The sequence below is a fragment of the Vidua macroura genome, chromosome 6, assembly GCF_024509145.1.
Source record: "Vidua macroura isolate BioBank_ID:100142 chromosome 6, ASM2450914v1, whole genome shotgun sequence".
Classification (NCBI taxonomy): Eukaryota; Metazoa; Chordata; class Aves; order Passeriformes; family Viduidae; genus Vidua; species Vidua macroura.
In genome coordinates, this window is record NC_071576.1 from 44,742,934 (window position 1) to 44,759,219 (window position 16,286).

Sequence of the window (16,286 nt, forward strand, 5' to 3'; positions counted from 1 at the left end):
GACAGTCAAGGATTGAGATGCAAACAAGGAAGAAAAGTATCAGAGAACAAAAAAAAAAAAAAAAAAAAAAATATATATATATATATATATATATATATATATATACATTCCCGCTAATAGTAACAGTAAAAATCCCAGCTAAATATTTTAATTCTCATTAATTATTATTCAAATAACAAAGCCAGATATTGTCTTTCTGCAAAAGGACTTAGCACAGTAATTTAGACCTGCTGCCTTCTATCCGCCAAGCTGCTTCACTAATTAACTCAGACCACAAAATTAGTCATTTACCGGATCGTTACTTTTCATTTTTAGTGCAGCAGATTGCCACTTTCTAAATTAAAATGATATGCCAAGCAGTTCCCAAAATACTGAAATCAAATTTGTGGACAAAAATTTTTATCCAAGACATCCAGAATTTCTACTTTGCATTGCAACATAAAGTAAATTTACTAAGAAAATAAAAAGGATAAAATAACTGAAATAAGTACTCGCAGCTAGCTAAATGTGTATGGGGAGGGTTGTGATTTTTTTTTTTTTTTTCCCCTGGGAGTTTCTCTATTTCAAGCTTTCATTCTGATATGTAAACAACATATCTCAAAATTTTTCATCAGCCAGAAGAACTTCCTTTCCAGCCCTACTTTTTCCTGAGGTTGTCCAGAATCCCACATACTAATGTAAATATGTTTTACTCTTCACATCCAAGAAGAATTAGAGTAAGCAATGACAGAAGGATTACCTTGTAAAACTATAAGCAAACAATGCCCTGTGCTTACTTCACTGCAAGCATAGGACTGTTAATTCACTGCTGTGAAAGGGAGAAGAGAACCTTGACAATTTATATGTTTGGGAAAACTTGGGCTTGATATAACAAATCTGTGAAATTTTATACGGCTGGTTGCTGAATTCAGAGAAATCCAGTAAAATATGGAGCTCAAAACTGTGTTTCCCACACAAGCCTGAAGCAAAGTCATCTGAAGATCCCTTCTCCTAAGCACATCTTTCTGCAAGTACTCCATCTTTTTCCACACATTAAGCACTGTCATTCCTTGATGGAAAGGTAAGGAAGGTACACCCTCCAGTTAGCTGCTCTGCTATCTCCAACAGGGACAAATGCTGAAATTTGACAAAACTCACCTGTGTCCTGGAAACCACCTTTTGCATTTGTTTGTTGGCTCATTTGAGAGAGATGAAGTGAAACCAAGGGAGGTGGTGGGAGGAATGCTTTGCTGGGTTGGTAGCACCTGCTGAACAAGAGCTGGCTCTTGGTCTCTCATCTGTTTTTTTATTTTAAAATTTAAGCATGAACTCCCATCTCTGCTGATATCAACCAGAGTCATTTTGCCTTCAGTTTTGGGTTTGGCTTATCGGGAGGAAGCCTCACCAGGAAGGGATGCAGTGCCACTATTAAGATAAATGAAGTACTTCAAGCAGGTTGCTCCTGTGGGACCTTTTCCCGTCCTCTTCCCCTTCCTGCTTTCCCTCTCATCCCTCCTGGCTGTCCACAAACCAGCCATGTGTAACCAGAGTGAGCCTTGCCAAACCCAGCAGCAGATTTCCTGAGCAGGGTGGAAGAACAAAGGCTGCGGGCAGGACTAATACAATTAAATTAAATGGAGCAAAAGGGCACAGCAGCTTTGGCAGCTGAGCTCATTGTATGGCCTCTTCCAGCTTCTTGTTGATTAATGAGAGATTAAGGGCCTTTACTGTCCTGGGCTTTATGGTCAAAATAACTTGGGTAACTTTATCTGTATACTTCAGCATGTTATTTATAATTCCTCTGCTTTTTAATCTGTAGAGAGAGCCCCTTCCTGACTTGGGTCAGCAGCCTCCTTGGTCTCTTCCCTGGGGACTTCTGCTAGCAAAGCCCCTTTCAGGTGTCAGCTAAAACCACAGCTGCCCACTATTTTTTTTTTTGTTTTGCCATAAAGCAGAGGAATAAAGCACATTTTCCTGTTCTGCATGGGACCAATGAATCCCACTCTCCTGCTTTCAGGAGGATGCAAACATTTTGGCTGCAGGGAGCAAACATTTGAATCTAGGACTAGGAGGAACTAGGTTCAAGGAGGACTAGTTTTTGCCAACATGACTAGCTGCAGCTTGTCCTGACTTAACACTTTCAGAGAAACAAGAAGAGAACATGAGCAGAGGGACCTGGAGGCCAGGAGCCCATAACAGGAGCCAGGACTTAACAAAAGCCTCTCCTTTTCACTTTCCTGAAGCCAATAGGTAAAATGTGGTGGATGCATTTAAAGCATTCTTTTAAAGAGTTTTAAAGTTTTAAAAAGTGGGATGGCCACTTGCCACAGGACCCATGGTGTGGCCCAGTGCAAGGCTCACTTAGTTATCTGTGGCCATGGAGAAGGGACAAGTGGCTGGCAGCTAAGATTACCCATCTGGAAACTCCATCCTAAATGCTGGTGGGAAAGCAGAATTGATGTTGATTAATAGTAATGTACTGGAAAACAGATTGACCCCTAAAAAATCCTAGGATCCAAAGCCACCTGGAGGAGGGTTGCATTTCTTCCCATCTAACACCTAACCAGCCCCTGTATTTACTGGCAGGTAAATCCCAACCTTCACCACACCTCCCAAGGGCAGCAAAGTGAGGAGCTAATCCATGTTCCTTCACAACCTGCTCCCATCAGGGTCAATTAGTATGAGCCAAATTAATGCAATCAGAGTTCAGTTTCTGAATCAAGACATGACAGTAACACAGAGGCTCTCCAGCTCCTGTCACCTGCCCCTGAAGTCAGAGGTGGCACACATGCAGCATCTGAAAAACCTGGCAAACTTTAGAGCAAATGCAGTTAGCTCTTGGAAAGCAGGGCCTGGCCAAACAAGTACATATGGGTGTATTTAGGTACATTTTATGTAGAAACACATGTGCAGAGAATTTCACAGTAGCTTTGAAGCAATGCTTTCAGCAAAACTTCCATGAAAACTCAATCCCACAAAGGCATGTGCAGCATGCGGGCATCAGGCAGTGGACCAGGAGCAGGAGAGGCCACTGGCCAGGCATTTGCAGGCATATTTTCAGCTCACAGACAGGGAGCCTGAGCAGAATCCCAGCTGGTACCTGCCAGCCACAACTCCCAGGCAGTGCCAAGCAGGGATTGGGCACTGGAACCTCCTGCCTCCACCAAGGGAAGCTACAACAAACCAACAGGGGCCACAGTTTTGGGCTCTAGCCCAAATTCCAGTCCTTACTCAGCTGAAATTCCCATCTTTGATTTCCTGCCTGAGAAGCCTGGGACAGACCATGGAGGCAGGTACCTAAGGGGAGGCTGCATTCAAGGCTGCCCATGCCATGAGATGGTATCAGTGGCTTTCCCATTAGCATTCCAGGCACAGAGCCCTGCTCTGCAAAGCTCAGAAGAACACATGCGTGTAATTGCACAATTAAACGTTGTGTCAATACACTGATTCTTTAGAGGAGGAAGCAGCTCCCAATGATTTCCCGTGGATTAAAGGATCAATGTGTATTTCGGCAGTGAATGGCATTGTGTTTGTTTTCTTTTTCTTAATAAAGTCCAAGTTGAACATGGAGACAGCACAGATTGTTTTTTAGTGACTCACTCCTACTTCAAAACTGCACTGCATAAAGCCGGCATTCATAGCCAGCCCAGATTCCTTAAACAGCTCTGAGAGGACTCTCAAAATGTTTCTTTTATTGCCACACTATCCATTCATGCCCTTAGAGGGGCAGATATAGGTGAAAAAAAGCTGGTGAGTTAAAAAGAAAAGCAAAGCAAAAAACTGAGGTGAAAAAAAGAAAGTTCAGGTGAAATCATGACACCAAACCGTGGGCTCTGGTAACCAGCTTTAGGTCTGTAAGAAAGTGAGCAGTGATCATTGTGTTCCTGATAACTTAGTGATGCATACGTTACTGCATAGCTTACTGTAAATTAGTGATGATTTTGTTCAAGGAGCTCTGTTTTACTGCCTTGCTGAATGCATTTCCTCTCTGACCCATTGTGGTCTGGTCTATTGTTGAGATTCTGCCTAAATATTAAAAAAAAAAAAAAACAACACCAAAAAAACAAAAACAAACAAACAAAACAAACAAACAACAACAAAAAAAACCCACCACCAAAAACCCAAGCACAAAATTTCACCGAGCCTTCTTTAAAAAACAAACCCACAAAAGCCTCAACCAAAAAAAGACTTATTGAGCGTACAGAATTTTCCCACATTTCCTAGGATGTTCATGCCAATGTACAGAGCTAGTCCAGCTTCCACAGCCCAGGGCAAGAAACAGCACAATAACACACATAAACTCAGACAACCCAATGCTCAGCAGACTTCAAGGCAGCACTACCGGAGGAGGACCACCCATCACATTATCCATGCCGTTGAGAGGAAAACAAACCATCCCCAAGTCTTCCTTTCTGCAGTTCCTACTCCTGTCCTCATGGAAAAAATATTACAGAGACATGGAGAAATGTGTTCCCCCTCTCTTGACACAGAACATAAAACTTGAGTGGATAGCCACCCTCTCCCATGCATCAGCAGGAAAAGAGGGGAGCTCACCATCCTGATGCAACTGGAAACCATTACCAGGTTGTCATTTTTGCCACATGTGCTTTAGATGAGGAGCAGCGGAAGTTGGCTGCTACTGCTTTGAGCAGAGCGGGAGGCTTTTTTTCACTATGGTGAGCTTGACATCACTGCAGGCTGTCCAAGGAGGGAGTGACACTTCACATCCACACCCTCCAGAGAGCCCCTCACAGGATGAGAATGAGTCACCCGCAGACAAGTGCTCATTCAACTGCTTATTTCTAGTGGCAGCCACATCTGGAAAATTCGTGTGATGCAGAATGAAAAAAATATGAAGAGGGGAATGGGCAGCCTCCATGACCTGTTTCCATTAGAACTGGGTGAGGGAGGGGTGCTGAAGATTGGCACTGGTGCATTAGTAGGGCAAAGAGCCAGGAGTGGAACCACAGGGGTACATCAGAGCTGTCATGTGCTGGGGACATCAGACATGGGACAGGAAAAGGACTTCACAGCCATCACCAGCCACTGGAACCAACTGTGGATTAGCTTCTCTTAAGGGACATTCACTGCTGTGTGTGTCACTGACCCAGCACAAGCAGGGTTGCAGGTAGGTCTTGATACTCAGCCTTGCAGAAAAAAACACTAGGGCAATGCAGGGCACTGAATAAGAAGTGTTGGGCTTCTTCCACAGGGAAAATCCTCCTTTGGCAGAGATCCCCAGGTAAAGAGTGTTTTGTATGGATGGATAAGGCTGTCTGTCCATCAGGGGCTCTGCTGCATGAAAGTGATCTATCCCAACTGAGCACCTGCTGCAGAGAGAATCCCAGCAATGAAAAGCAGCTGGAAGAAGCCAGCCCCAGCTCAGGCACGGCAGATCCCACCGCTGGAGCGGGACGATGTCTGTGGCAGGATGCTAATTCCCAGGCAGCTGGAGCAGCTTGGCCATGCCAGACTTGTGCTGCCCCATCCAGCACAGTGCTCTCCTGCGGCACTCGGCTAATTGCTGGAAGAAGGATATCAGTTACACTTCAATAAGATGTGGGCAGATCTGCATGCTTTGCCCAGAATCTGCCGCTAATTTTGAGTATCATTTAGTCTCATGTGCTCTTTCTCTGATAAACACCCTATTTCCAAATACTGCACTTTCCTAATTCAAAGCTTCACTTGTATGTGTGGTTATTGCTTTTCCCTATTGCACAGCATAAACAGTCCCAATGGTGCCTTGGTTCACTGAACACCTGCACATCTACATGAATTTGTAACAAATGGGGGAATAAACTGCATTCCCCAAAAGATTTTAGTTATTTTAGGCATTACTTGCCTCACACTTCTATACAGCATCACCCTGTATGCCTAGAAATGGAGAAATCTAGCCAAGGACCAGGTATGAGCTGCACTCCCCTGCATGGGGGCCTGCAACACCTGGCTTTGATCCCAGAAGTGTTAACTAATATTGGATGAGCTGGGACAGGTTGAGATAGGCATCAGAAAGTAGGTGTCGGTGCTCACATCAGAGGCACCCCTCTGGTGAGGCTGGGACGTGTGCTCTTCGACCTGTGATCAATCTGGCACAGCAGTGAAGTAAGAAAATTTCCTGAGAATACACAAACTAAAAGAGTTGTGGGGAAAAAAACAGCCAGTGGGAAATTGCATATGGCCCTCACAGGGCTGAGAGATTGGGCAATAACGCAGATTAGATCTAACTTTAGATTAGATGCTTGCAGGCTAAACAAGTCTTAAATTCACACATGAAATGATGCTTTCTAAACTGCTTATTTCTGGAGCAGGAAGTATTGACATGGAAATTTCCACCACAAAAACCGGGAAGCATCAAGTGAAACTGTCTGAGACTAATTCAAAAGAAAGAGAAAGGCCTAATTCTTCTTACAATATGTTGATGGTCAGTGGAGTTTGTTGCTACTGTTGTTGTGGAAGCAAAAGGTTTGAACAGGCACAAGGAGAGATTAGATAAGCACTTAGAAGAATGATGCACTGAAGATTACTAAAGCATCATGAATCATATTCATTCATTTATATCAGGAAATCCCCTGAGCTGAAAATAGTTGGAGGCTGTAAAAGTAAACAGAGAAGTATTATGCAAGTTTGTCCAACTCTCCCTCTTTACTAGGACTCTTACTATGATTTTTGTCAGAGAAAGGATAAGGACACTAGATCACATTGAGAGGCAAGAGCAATTTCCTTCTCTACACTGGGAATCAAATCTGTGTCTCCCACCACCATGTCACAAGCCAGACAGGCACATATTTGCTCATTCCCTGGAAAATGCTGCTTTTTCCCCTGCAACCCTAAAACATTCCAGAGAATAAATAAGAATAAGAGCAAGTCTCACTTTGTGTTTGGGAGGACATGCATCTGGGAAAGAGTAATGCCACATTTTAGTCCAAGAAATATTCATGTACCTTATCAAGTGTACCAACACAAAAATGCAGTTTCCTATCTCTTAACTGTTTTCTTGGATACTCCAAAGAAAGTAATAGAAAGTAGTATTACAAGCAGATTTTTGGGGTTCTACTGCACCTTCTCCTTCATGTTGGAGGTTTGTTCCCTAACAGGTAGCAAAGCCTTTATTTTATTTTTTTTTTTAATTACTTAATTAAGCAACAAAAACTACTCTTCCAAGCTCAGAATGTGGTAAATTATTAAAATGCTCAGTTTGGGTGTGTTGCTGGGTAAGGACTCCCACACACAGACTGGTTGAAGGTGAGCTTGCTAGACTACTTAGTGACTCACCACCAAACACATCGTTAATTATATGTCACAGCATGTCTGACTTCATAGAGTGCTGTAGGTGGTGCGAAATAATCTTTGAATGAGTTCAAACTTTTTCCACCTTTTATGAGGTTACAGTGCTTCAGACTCCAAAAGACTCAGCTAGGCAGGAAACTGTTGAGGATTTGCTGTAGTAACCTGAGCTGCACTCCAGCCTGTCAAGTCTTGACTCACAGCAGTGGCTTTGGAAGATCTGCAAGCTTGGCATTGGCTGGAGCTGTTACTTCTCACCCATCATGATGCACTCCACTCACTCACTCACTCACAGCTGGCTCAAAGCAGTATGTGGGGAGAGCTGAATTTTGCTGCCCAAGGATGAGAGGTGGAGTCCAGGTAGTTCCTGTGAGGGCAAGGGGTAGGATTTGGCTGGCAAAGAAAGCATGAAGAGACTTCTAGCAAGCCACTGCCTTTTTTACTAGCACTAAGGAGTGAGGCAGTGACTGCTACTTCCAAGAGGACCTCTCCCACCTTCCAAAAAGCAGACAGACACCATATGCTCTGGCTTTCTGCAAAGAGTGTGCCTTCTCGACACTCTGGTAAGACAGCAGGACTATGGGCAGATAGTCGAACGCTGCAGGTAACAACCTATTTTGCCAATCTTGGAGGTGTCCCAGCATCAGCCCACTAAGGGACTCTAGCTTCTCCCTCTGGCAGTCCCTTTTGCAAGCAGGGCTCTGGTAATGCTGCTGCAGTGATCCCTGAGAGTGACCCTTGTGTCACACAAAAGCAAGGACTCCCTCCACACCCCACAGGCTTTGAGGTAAATAAATAGAGAAGTCATTGGCTAGCCAAGTCTGACACTTAAAATTCATCTCTTACCAGGACTGTGCTCACGTGAATGGCATTTTAAAGCTAAGTAATCCCTGGTAAAACAAGTTAATTCTTTAACTTGAGGTAAGTAACTGTAAATGCAGCATCCTACCAGAGGTATAGCACAGACTGATCTCGCCTTGGAACAAGTAGTTCCAAGCCAACTCCTCCTTCCTCAAGGTGTGAAAAACTTTGCTATGCTTCATCAAGGGCTCCGGCATCTTTTGTCTAGTAAGACCTTTTAATGAAACAGGATACATTAGGACTAATTTTGTATGGGAAGCAGTGTTTAAACACTAATACCCAAAAGTCACAAATAAGGCATTTCAAGGGTCAAGTGGGAGACTTTCCAGCATCCCACTGCAACCTCTCTGGTTGCACAACAGGCCCCTTTAAAACCAATCCTTTCTCCAGCAAAGATGGAGCCTGAGGGCTGTGGGGCAGCTGATTTGATTTCATGAAGAGTTTGACCCCAAAAGGTGTCTGCATAAGATGAGTGAGTCACTCAATTTCAACAATGGGCAAAACCATTAATTGAAGGCACATAGTTTGCTTGTTTGGGCAGGCTTCCTATGCTCTAATCAGGAGTGGTCTCACTGCTGCTCTATTTACTGAACTCCTTCAATTAAGTCCTTTGTTTCCCTCATCCATAATGACAATGGTTTATGCATGTTAAATATATTCAGAAAGGAGGTTGCTCTGGGTTTCACATTTGCAAATTGGAGTAGCTTTCACTTCTACACTGTTGGTAGGAGAAACACCAGCCAAGGAATGGCTAAGAAACTTCTCACTGAGTGAGGTATTCTCAACTACTTTGTTTAGCATAGTAGGAAACAATTTGGGTTAAAAAGCACATTCAGTATTAACTAAAGTTGCTTGCACATTTTGGAGCAATGAATAAAAACAAATTGAATGCATTTCGTTCCAGTGAAACGTAATTGCCAGGTCTATTCATCCTGGGTATTTTGGAGGATTCCAGCATTGCCAAAGCCCTGAACAAGAATATCCTTTAACTGGATGCAGAGCTGCTGGAGCAGTTGCATCTCAAGCTCTGCCTCACACAGCTTTGCTCTCAGTTGGAGGAACTCCCCTTAGGGAGAGAAAGCACTCAGTTCTTTCTTCATACCACGTTTCATCTTGGCCCCACTACAGAGACCACCTATAGGGATGCCAGTTAGCATCAGCTGCATTATGCTGAACTGGTATTTGTGGGAGCACTCAGTGGGAACCACATCTTAGGCAGCCGCATGGGCAGCTTTCCACCCAGCCACCTGCTTATGGCACAGGCCCGCTCTGCTCACCACCAAATGGCAGCAGCAGCAGCAAGCTACCTGACAGACTTGTATGGAAAACTGTGAGCGGAGTGTTTACTATATTTTTAGTTGCATTTAATTGCAAATTAGCAGTTGGAAATAAGGAGGGGTGAGCAAGGTGTGAGCTGCCAGCTGTCTGCAGAGGAGTTTGGAAAGCTTCGATGATCCGTTGCTGTAGCTGTGCGGGGTGAAGCCCCCGCTCGCTGCATGCTTGGGGTTTGCTGTGGCTGGAATATTTACATTTCAAGCCATCTGCTGGTGCAAGAGCCAGAGGCCACACACTTCTTTGGCAGGACATCCTAGGGAACACCTGTATTTCAGGTGCTATAAAGGCAGCAAGGGGCCATGTTATTTAGTGGCCAGCAGTGCCCATGATTTCAGACTGGTATTTGTGGTATCCTGGAGCCTTGCAGAAGGTGGCTGCTTTCAGTGCACCAAAGAGGTCCACTTAAACAGATGAACTTACAATTAGGAAATTATTTACCTTGAGATTCTTGGCTTTTTTCTTTTCGGTGCACAGGGGAAAAAATTACATTTTCATTTCATCATCAATTTTATTTTCAGCAGGGCAAAACCATGGAAACAAGGACTTCAGAGTGCTGCTAAGCCTGTTGGATATACATCTGTACAGCACCAGGGAAATACTGGGGTGTCCATAGTACACAAATCCCCTGACCTGGGTCTGCATCAGTCCTTGTAAGAGTCATGTTATAAAGTTTTCCTTTTTTACCTACAGAAACAGACTTAATGCAATGGCAGCTGAAAACCCCCACACTTTAAATCTAACAATTTATCTTCGTAATATCCCTGTGGATAGTGGTGGTGCAAACACCCCAGATGTACTCACCGGGAAACGAAGCACAGAAAACCTGACTGCCCTAGTAAGATCCCATAAAGACTGTGGTGGAAATAAAAAGCCTTAAAAATCAGGTGTCTCACATGCAAGTTTAGTGCTCAGACCAGAGTATCACAATTTTCCTCTCCTCTTTCATTTCCCTGGATCCTCCAAAAGCCATTTTCTGCCCCAGCCACAACAGTGATGCAATGGGAACCCACAGCTTGCTGTGTCTTGCAGCACCCTGACAACACAACAGCAGCAACTACATATTACAACACCACTTATGAGAGATGCACACACATGTAGATTTTGAAAATGTGTGACATCCCTATTACTGTTTCAAGAATTCCTCCCCAGAAGCCTTGATGTTGCACACTGGTGTCAGCTGGCCCAGGTCCACAAGAACCAGGTGCCCTAGGAATAGGCTTTGCCCCAGGGACACATCCTAGAGCCCTGACTCAATTTAAGCATGAATTTGAGTCAGTGGAAACTTGTCTGAGGAAGGACTGAGTAAAAATCACAGGGTGAGAGTAAAACAAGCAATGCAGATCCTGAGGAATTAGTAATAAAAGCTGCAATCCCGGCTGCAGCAGGGGCTGTCATGGAAAAGGGGCTGGAAAAGATCAACTGCGGGCATCATGGAAAAGAGGAAAGTCAGTAAAACTGAAAATGGTTTAAGATCAAGCCCAACATCAGCGGCATAGATATGATGGCTGCCAATCCCCATCAAAATGGCATCAAAATCCAATACAAAGAGCCCAGCCAGAGCACAGGGATAGGGATTAGCAGTAGGAAAGGACCTGAAATTCACTGCTCTTCAGTAAATTGTAAGGTAGCACCAGTTGAGTAAAACAGGTGATGAGTTTGGTACCTACACATTTACCTTTAATCCCTGCTTCAGATCAAGTCTAGTAGTGGTCTATGAAAAAGGCTATTTTTTAAAATTAAATTACACAAACTAAATACAAATTATATTTACAGACACAGCCAACAAACCCTGTATTTCAACTACACTAATACTATGATATCCTAAAAGCAAAGCACCATAGAATTTGAAGGCTCTGGGGATGTTCTTTGTGGGTTGCTTTAAGTCTGGTTAATATATGCCTTAATTTCTTCCCCAGACTTACTTCTTGTAAAATCCAAATATAACCAAAAGATAAGAGAATAATCAGAGATCAATAAACACGTGGAAAAAAATATCCCAGAGGGAGCATGAAAGCCATGTGCCCGAGACTCCCCATGTACTCATCCCACAGATGTGAACAGTGAGAGACGGATGCTCTGGTGGCAGAAAAAAAAGTGGCAAACCCTTGTCCTGTTGGCATCAAAAGAAACCGCACATCCAGCCGGCCAGAGAGCTGGTTTTGCTAGGAGCAAATTAGCCCTGAGGCTAGCCAAGGCTTTATCAGCTGGAAAGTCCCAGTCATGAGTGCTAGCTGCAAGGGGCAAAGGAAAAAAAAGCAACAGGGAAAGATCAACCAGGACAAGCCTGAACATGTTCAGTTTGTCCTTCCTACGTTACAATTATATCCTCATCCCTCAGAGCAAAAGGCAGTTCAAAGACACAATAAATCCCTTTCTAGTCTCACGCTTCTCAGGAACGTCATGGAAACGGAACTGAAGTGGTTCCCAGAGATAAGGTGACAAAGTATAATTGTGGCATTAGCTTTCAAATTAAACCCTTCCCTACAGCAACACTTTGGTAAAATATCAGCAGAGAAATAGAGGTACCATTCAGACACAGCTATGGCATTCATCTGAGGAAACAGGACCAACCTTAGAGGTTTCAAACTGATCAATTTACTGTATTACTCCTCACACTCTGCAGCTGTTCCTTTCTTTGCATTGCCTCTAAGGTTCATACTAACTTCATTTCATGAGATGGATTTTATTGTCAGGAAATGTGATTCCCTTTTGGGGTACATCTTAATAAATGCTTCAGTTTAGGTCCCAAGAAATTTGGGCTAAAGCACTGTAGACCAAGGATGGCTTTGGAGCAGGCAAAGCCTGAGTGACCAGTTAAAACAGCCACCAAACAGGAGATTTTTCAAAGCTTTTTCTTTCATCCCTTCAGGACAGTGGAGGGGACAAAGAAAAGAAAGAGAGCTGAAAGACAAGGCAGGAAGCACACTCAAGATGGAACTGGGAGGTCTCCAAGAGTGTTCCCACTCTGTGTTATGTCCCTCACAAACCAAACAAAGCAAAACCAAAGGCACAAGGTATCATGACGCCACAAGGACCAATTAAGTGTCAAGGGGAAAATAATTGGATCTTCAACTAAAAACATTTACTAAACAGCCCTAGACAGCAAGGTATTAGATAGCTGCAAATGTAGACGTGGATGGAACAGACAGAAACAAAAGGCTCCATCATCTAGTACCAAACCACACAGAAGCTGTCCAGCACTTGTGCTGAAAGGTTATGATTAACTGAAATAACAGTGGCTTTAAAAATTATTTTTTAATCTGCTTAACACCAAGACTTTGATAGAGTATGGAAATCACCCTGCCCATTATCCCAGCCCTGGGCTCTCATTGCTGACATACATTCATGTCACTGTTACAAGCTTCCGCCTCACACGGGGCAGACACCTTTTTCACCATAACTGGGCTGCATGAGATTTTAATTACTCTATTGAAAAGCCATAAGTATTTCAGACTGAGTCATTTCGGGTGCACTGGATTTTTTCCTGCCTTTCACAACGTCAGGGAATATCTTTCCACCCTGCAGCCCTTAGGAAAGGGGCACATGGCTGAAGGAGTCAGCGGTCATGAATAATCAGAGAGGGACTTCTCCAGAACAGGGCACCAATGTGAAGAAGTCTTTCTTCTGGGGTGACATTTGTACGACTGAAGGGTGACAGAATAATTCCACAAACAAAAAAGGCTTTATACCCACATGGTGGCTTTTGAAACTTCTCTGCACTGACTTAGTCCTTCCTTTCTGTACAGTAGCATCACATTTTAGAGTCAGGAATTTAAGCCCCATCTCTGCAGTCATGGCTTTATGTCATTCTTTCTGGCTAATGCAATTCTACAACTCACATTAGCAATGCCATTTTATGGGGCACAGCATTTCACTAAATGTACATTTAGTACATTAGTGAAATGCTGTACATTAGTGTACATTAGTGAAATGTACATTTCACAAAGTACCAAAGGATTTATTTCTGCTCTGGTATGAGGGCATAAGAGGCAGGCAGAGCCCAGGGTGATACCTGTTTGGGTAAGAGAAACATCAGCATACAGGTGGAGGTGAGGCCAGTGCCTGAACAGCAGCTTGCAGTGATGGAGCAAAAGAAAAGGCAGAAAACGTATTGCTAGAGAGTGAAAAAGATGCAGTATGCCAAGACAATGCCCCCAACCCCACTCTACCCCTAAAAAAAAAAAAAAAAAAAAAAGAAACAACCCAAGCCCCATTAGACACTTGGGAACTCCTGAAAGAGCTACAGTGAAAAGGAGGTGCTGAAGTGCAGCCAAAGGAACTGCGTGCCAGGGCACATCCTTGTGAAGGCACCGTGTGTGCCGCCAGGGCACCAAACTGGTGCTGGAAACACAGCCAGGGTGTAAACACATGGTGCAGATGATCAGACTGAAGCAGAACTATTGTTTCACTTCCAGCATGGGCTATTTGCCCGACATGGACCTCTACTGAGAGATAACCGAAACACATTTGAAATTCTTGAGAAAACCCTTTGTTTTCAGGGTAGCTTGTTTTTAAGGAGAGGGATGAGCAGTGAACTAAGGAGTAAGAATCAGCTAGTTCAGACACCCCCCACCCCAAAAAGCATCTGGGGACTTTCAGAGTGATGAAGCAAGCGCTGCAGGAAGGATGGATGCTGGACCAAGCCCAGTCTCCCAAGCCTAAGGGGATTTGCTCACACTGCCGGGAGCAGGGAAGCCACCAGGATAGGAAGTCAAGTGCTTGGCAACAAGGGAGGCAGCTCTCCCACAGCTCTAGTTACGCAAACAACTGCCTTCTGCTGGGTTTCAGCATGCTTCACTGCTCCAAAAATAATTTCCTGTTTGATTTGATATCATTACCAGGAGCACGGAGCACAGCATGAGCGGTTGTGCTGCTGCACACTGGCTGCAGGTAGTCACTGGGCTCCAGCAAAAGCCCCAATTCCTGTTTTTGGCAGAGGGGCCTGATTGCGCAGGAGGGAAGGCAAGCAGGATGATAGCATAAGCCTTCTCTTCCTCTGTGAGGGGTTTTGACGCAAGCCTGGACAAAAGTACCTGTCACCTTTGTCCATTCAGGCCCCTTTTCCAGAGCTGACATTTCCCAGCCCTTACATCTTGTAACACTCATGGCCTGCAACCAACACTCAGCAGCCAAGCAGGGATCAACGCCAACATAAAGTTCAATGACAGAGTCACTGCTTGCTGGGTGATTAGGAGCTGTGCTGCTCCTGGGCAGAGTTGCTGGTGTTCTCCCACAGCACAAGCAGCAAAAAGCTGCTATCATGCCTTCTTGCATTCTCCAGTGGATGACTTTGTGTCTGCTTTGGAGGTTGTTGAAGTAATACCAGTCCAGGCCAGTGCTTTGGGAACAGCAGCACTTTCCATTTCTAGCTGGACTGGAATTTGGATATCAAATTTTGCCCTAAGGTGTATCCGGTTTCCTGTTCCCTATTCCCACCCCATCGATCTGCATGCCCCTTCCCCCAGGGCCTGCCTTGGGGGGACTCCTCCAGAGGCCTTCATCAGATTTGGGAACCTCGAGTAGTGCAGAGTTAAAGATTCCAAGGGCCAGCTCATCAGCACTGCACTCCATGGCCTGTGCCACACCAGCAGCACAGCACACCAACCTTCCCAGCTCATGGCCTTACACAGGGGTCAGCTGGTACCTTCCAGCTGAAGTGCAAGTCATGTTCAGCAAAGAGACAAAGCAGCAAAGTAAAACTCAATGTCACTCATTAAAACAGCAGCTGCAGTATTCAGGGGCGGGGAGCATGGCCACAAAAATCAGCGTATTTTAAGGTAATCCTCTTATACTTTGAAAGCAAAATTGTGCAATGGCACATGTTTATGCTTATACCTTTTAAACCCAAAGAGATCATGAGGGACAATTCCATCTGCCCTGCAGACAAGTCTTACCAACCTTGTTTTCCAGAGTCATTCTTTGAGCCACACAATGTTTTATGAAAGATGTACCTTGGCCATGACTAGAAAAGTAAAATGGGTGATGAACACACCACTGCTTTTGGGGAGCTTCAACAGAAACTAACCTTGGAAGGTAAAGCCATAAAAAGAGAGGAAGGGTCCCCTCAGCCATCCTGCACAGGACATTAACTGCAGGATGACACCCCAGCTTTCACACACAAGACAAAATTTGCATGTGAGCTGAACCAAATGCCAGGTACGGCCTCTCCTGTCACTGCCACAATAAAAGGGAATAACCCTGCAAAGAAGGTGACTCCTCAGCTGTTAGAGGACCTGAGCTGGGTGGCAGGACAGGACTGGTGGGAAGAGCGTACAGGCTGGTTTCTGTGCTCAACTGACCCATGTCTGCAGCAGCTGCTGCTGCTGCTCCCACAGCCCTGGGGAGTGCAGATGGAAAAGCAGTTCAGCTTTTCCAGACATAGCATAATCCCTGTTTACAGCCTCTGGCCTTGTCTTTTCAAAAGAAGGAGCTAGGTGTCTATTCTTGCAGGAAACCAGGTGTGTAAACAGTTCAATTAATATACCCAGCAAACCGTGCTCTAGCACAGCAAAGAGGGCTAGTGGAGACAAGCAAAGAGCACAGGAGCCAAGGAAGGAAAATACTTTTAAAGAATGCGTCTAATTATAGATGGGTCTGGGCCAAAAGTTCATATTTGAACACCTGGAATAGCCCAGGGGAGCAGAACGTTAATCTGAACCCAGATCCACATTTTGTAATTCTCTCCTCTCCCAGATGAAGTAAAACCCAGCCCCAAACCCAACACACAGCTGGAGCTACAGGTTTCCAAAAGCCAAAGTCTTGAGATCTGGTTTTCTACTTTCAGCCTGGTTTTGGCCAAGTCATTGTGCTCAGCTGATGGTGCTCTC

General features: G+C 44.5%; 1 protein-coding gene and 1 long non-coding RNA gene across 3 annotated transcripts in view; one reads left to right on the plus strand and one right to left on the minus strand.

Annotated features, from left to right (window-relative positions):
* Positions 1-16,286, minus strand: part of SLC22A18 (solute carrier family 22 member 18) — a 61,292-nt gene that overhangs the window by 26,589 nt on the left and 18,417 nt on the right. The window lies entirely within an intron of this gene.
* LOC128809456 (uncharacterized) lies at positions 7,538-10,342 on the plus strand. 2 transcript variants are annotated; one of them, XR_008437725.1, is made up of 5 exons: positions 7,538-7,612; positions 7,710-7,826; positions 8,113-8,184; positions 9,978-10,109; positions 10,231-10,342. It is a non-coding gene; the product is annotated as an uncharacterized LOC128809456 (long non-coding RNA). The 2 variants fall into 2 exon arrangements; XR_008437726.1 differs by having other exon boundaries at positions 9,981-10,109.